Below are 5,379 nucleotides of genomic sequence, written 5' to 3'. Positions count from 1 at the left end.
GCAAGACGCCCCTCCTGCAGACTGCGCAAGCGCAACAGTTTGCCGCAGTGCTGAGGTCCTGCCGCAGTGCGGGCAGGCCAGTAGTACCCCTGCCAGCAGGAGTAGATGGATTCTGAATAGCCAGAGAGTTAGCACCTGGAGAATGAGACCTCAGGGACTGCACCACCACCTTGGGGTTAATGACAAAGTCTCTCTCTCCCCTTTTTAATGTGTGTAAAATGTTGAGATAAACCTTTGCAGGCACCGTGAGCCAAACAATCCTGATAACAATCACCTTGGTGTCTTCCTGTAGACCATGTCAGAAATGCTGATTTGGAAAAGTTAAATTGATGCAAAAGCACAGTCAATGCAATATTGCCAGATAATCAAAGCCCAGTCTAGAAGAAAATCTCTTTTAAAATATACATTGTTTGAATTTTGTTGGGTTTCTTTTCCCCTTTTTCTGCTTTCTAAAAATTTTTTTTTTTGCAAATTGTGAAAAAAGATGACAAAACAGTTATGATACAATTAAACTCTCCAATACAGAATGGGTAAGTAATTAGGAAAGTTGGTTACTCATTTCATATAAAACGAAAAATGAACTTGGATTCCTACATAAAACCTTTTACATCGGTACGTTGAAATTTTTACTTATAATCAGTGATAACTAGAGTGGGGGAAATGGCAGTTTCATACAACAGGGATGAATAAGTAGATACAATGATTTTGGTTTTTTCATATAACAGCAGCTACAGGTTTAAGGGACACTTTAGTAACTCCCAAATCGTTACCTATGTGTAACATGGAAAAAGAAAATGCTAGGAAGTAAAAGCTAAGGAAGTAATCCTGGAGCTAAGTTGCATAGAATTTTACATAGCATTGTTGTTTTCACAATTCTCCATGTCAAAGAACTCAGGGTGAGGGTGGGCTAATGATGACTAAATGGCTAAAATCCCCTCCCCATCCTCCTAAGCTAGTGCTTTGTTCCGAGTCATACTATACAAACAAGTGTGAAGAGACATATTAATGCAGACATCTATCATAATAAAATATTGGAAACTAATGTGCCTCATGAAAGATGCATCTATTTTATAGATATATAAAAATAAATGTTTACATATAAATAATAGGCTGATATATATATAAATATGGCTCATATAAAGAATGAATCACTTGAAACTATCAATATTAAACAGATTTTGAGAGATGCCTGGGTGGCTCAACAGTTGAGCATACGCCTTTGGCTCAAGGTGTGATCCTGGTTATGGGATGGAGTCCTGCATTGGGCTCCTGGCAGGGAGCCTGCTTCTCCTTCTGCCTGTGTCTCTGTCTCTCTCTGTGTCTCTCATGAATAAATAAAATCTTTTTAAAAAATTTGTTTAAATAAAAAAAATAAAAATAAGCAGATTTTGATTTACAAAATTGACTAACAGTTCATTTTTTACACATTCTTGTGAAGTAACATAAGGAGTTCATAACATACTTCCCCAAAAGTAGTGTTGACTATTCACTATTTACTCCCCTACCCATAGAAAGTCAACTCTGATCAGAAGAGCAAAAAAAGGAATATATTATATAAAATTAATGCTATGTGGATATTTTATGTAAATATGTTTACATGCATATTGAAAAAATGTATGAAGAACACACACCACTACAGTTAGTGATGAAAACCACCTTGGACTCAGATTTGTTTGATTCAAATTATACTTTTGAAACTTGACAGCAATGTTACTTTAGGCAATTTATCTTTCTGAGCCTTTTTTTAATTTGTAAAATATGGAGGAATTGTACTTATACAAGGATTTGACAGCTAAATAAGTTAACATGTATATATAGAACAGGGCTTGGTTCAGACTAAAACTCTGTGAAAGTGTTATTAGCTCTTCAAATTGCCCCAAATATTATAGTGGTAACTTTCACTAGGAAATGAAAATTGGGTGTGTGTGTGTGTGTGTGTGTGTGTGTGTATGTATGTAATATATGTCTTTTAGATTATAGCCCTCCTACTGAGTGTGTAATATATGTAATATATACACATATTTATTTATTGCATATATATGTGTATATATATGCACACATATATATACACATATATGTAATTGTTAATTAAAATCTGTACCTTATTCATATTTCCTCAGATTTTTTTAAGATTTTATTTATTTATTCATGAGAGACACGGGGCGGGGGGGGGGGGGGGGGGGGAGAGAGGCACAGACACAGGCGGAGGGAGAACCCGGCTCCATTCCATGCAGGGAGTCTGACGTGGGACTCAATCCCAGGTCTCCACCTGAGGGCTGAAGGCAGCACTAAACCGCTGAGCCACCCTGGCTGCCCCACCTCAGATGTTTCATAATGTCATTTTCTTATTGTGGTAACACATGTTCAGTAGTCATGTCCTGCTGGCTATAAAAATGTGGATATTTGGGGTTTTTTATGTTTTTACTGTTTACACTTTTTATAGTGATCATTAATTACTTTTAGAATTAAAAGACATAACAAAATTATACTTCTCAACTCTGATGTACTTGATTGCCTAGTTTATCGATCCATCTTCCAAATCCTTTCCAGTCTGCTCTTTCTGATAACTCTATCCACTCTCATAATTTTCTAGATGTTCTACCACCCTAAGAATCTAGTTCTACATGCCAAAGAAGGTATAAGCTCCCTGAGCCTTACACACAATCCAAAGAGAGCTGCCATATTGGATCACTCATGTATTTAAAGAGTTTAATTTATATCACTTTATAAACCTGATTGAGCATGCTCTGCAATTTGGAAGTAAATATACAAAGAGTAACAGAGAGAGAGAGAGATACTTTACCAATAAGCTTTGCTATAAGGACTATGTGGCTAGACTCAGATACATCTCCCAAAAATTCAGTTTCTTTTTCCAAAGTCTAGACCTATCCCCAAGTCATACATCTCCCAAAAATTCCATTTTTTTCCAAAGTCTAGACCTATCCCCCAGTCATACACTCAAATGTATGAGCTTAAGGAACAACAAATCTGGAATAAAACTATTCTCAAAAGAAAAAAAAAAAAAAGATTCTCTATACAATGAAGCTAAGGAATCTGCAAAAGTGATCAGAACTCCTACATCATATACAAAAATTAAATCAAAATGGATTAAAGACAATGTAAGACTTAAAAATATAAAACTCTTAGATGAAAACACAAGTGTAAATCTGTGTGACCTTGACTTAAGTAAGCAATGTTTTCTTTGATAGGATACCTAATGCATAAGCAACCAAAAAAATAAAGTGGACTTCATCACAATTACATAAAAATTTGTTTTTAGAAAGACACTATTAAGAAAATAAAATGACAACCAGCAGAATGTTAGAAAATATTTGCAAATATCATATAAAGGAAGTCTTACTACTCAACAATAAAAGAATAAAAAATTTAAGTTCAAAAGATTTGAATAAATAATTCACCCCAAAACAATAAACAAATGGCCAATCTGCACATGAAAAAAATGTTCACCATTATTAGTCATTAGGGAAATGCAAAAGATTAACTCAATGAGGTGCCACTTCACACTCAGTAGGAGGGCTATAATCTAAAAGACAATAACAAGTGTATGGAGAACCTTCATATTTTGCTGAAAGGAATGTAAATTAGTGAAGCCCCTTTAGAAAAAAGTTTAAGAATACCTAAAAATTTAACCATAAATTTTTCCTATGACCCACAACTCTACTCTTAAGTATATAACACAAAAGAAATGAAAATACACATCTATGCAAAAATTTGAATCTGAACTTTCATAGCAGTTTTACTATAATAGAGAAAATAACTCAAATGTCTATCAATTAATGAATGGGTAAATCCCAACAGCATTATTTTGAATTTTCTTGCTTTTTGAAATAGTCCAAATAAACAGTGATAAGTTCAAATATACAAACTTGATGTTTTTGAAGTAACTCAGTCAATCATAGGGGAAAAATTTGAGGACAGGAAGGAGCAAAGAAAAAGTTTGTTTTGAAAGTAGATTTCTATGTTGAGTTTGTAATATTGTGCAATTATATGTTGAAAATGTATATTAACACATTAATAAATTGTTATAGACAAGTGAGTGATAGATTGTGATGATTTTGACTCATATAAACTGTTTTGTACTTCCTGAATTTGAGGCAAGTATAAAAATCCTACCCAGGCTTGAAAATAAGATGTCCTGCTACTTCGATAAAAGCCCTTTGTAGGGGGTAAAAATATACTTTAAAATAAAATAAACAGAACTATATTACAGAACAAGGTATAAAATCTTTAAGGATAAAACAAGATATTATGAAATTTTGTTTGTGGGACCACTAGACAATCTCTAGTCTATCTTTTCTGCCATTAGAAGGAGAGGAATTCCTTCTCCTTTTATGGAGGAATATTTAAAATATGATTTTTGTCTTTTTTATTTAAATACATTTTTGCTGGATGAAAATAAAAGTCATACCCACTAAAACAACTTTTTTGAAATTTTTATTCCAATGTATCAGAACTAAAACAATTACAAAAGTTAAAATTAAAAAAATGAGATGCAAACAATTTGAGATACAGGTAAAACGACTTCGTATCTTAAACATTTGCGGAATATGGACAATATTTGAAATGATACTGCAGAGAGACTAAAGTCCTTTTTATAATAAAATTTAAAATTCAGAAGCAGAAATTCAAGGCAATAAAACTATAAAGACTACAATGGTTTAAAATCTGCATTCTATGTGAGCAGCTATTTTTCATTATTCATTTATTTTACAAATTGTTATCTAGTAATTACTTACTATGTTATCTAGTAATTTTGCAGGTACTTTACCTAACCCAAATAACAACCATATGAATTGTTTCCTATTTCCATCCCTTTTGCACATTAGGACTGAGGCCCAAAAATGTCCAGAACCACACTCAAAGTCACACAGTTCACAAGTAGTTGAACTCAGATTCAAGCCTAGCACTCTGCTTACTTTGCCTCTGCTCTTAGCCACTATTCTATGCTACAGTGAGTATTATAGGCAGTGACTCTCATTATAATTTTTATTCCACAAAGTTAAAGCCCAAGCAGAAAGCTGGGTGGAAGACAAAACAGAACACACACTTTCAACACAAAAGCCCAAGACAACCCCTACAAGTTCTTTGCTCAAGGCACTGGGTGGCAGCCTTTCCCTACAGGCACAATCTATTCACAGGAAACTGACCAGGATATATTTTTGTTGTAGGCTCCCTTCCCCCAATCTGAGGAACAGCATTCTTGAAAATCCCAAAATCAGCTCCAGAAGAGGCTGAGCAGGGAAAGGAAGTACCTACTCCCCTTGATAATACTCCAGCAGGTCACAAGTAACAACAACAAAAAAAGATACTCTTCCAGCCGCAGCTCTTGCACACATCCTCATGGTATCCAGGCTTTGG

The sequence above is a fragment of the Nyctereutes procyonoides genome, unplaced genomic scaffold (assembly GCF_905146905.1).
Source record: "Nyctereutes procyonoides isolate TBG_1078 unplaced genomic scaffold, NYPRO_anot_genome, whole genome shotgun sequence".
Classification (NCBI taxonomy): Eukaryota; Metazoa; Chordata; class Mammalia; order Carnivora; family Canidae; genus Nyctereutes; species Nyctereutes procyonoides.
Note: the sequence above shows the minus strand (reverse complement) of the source record.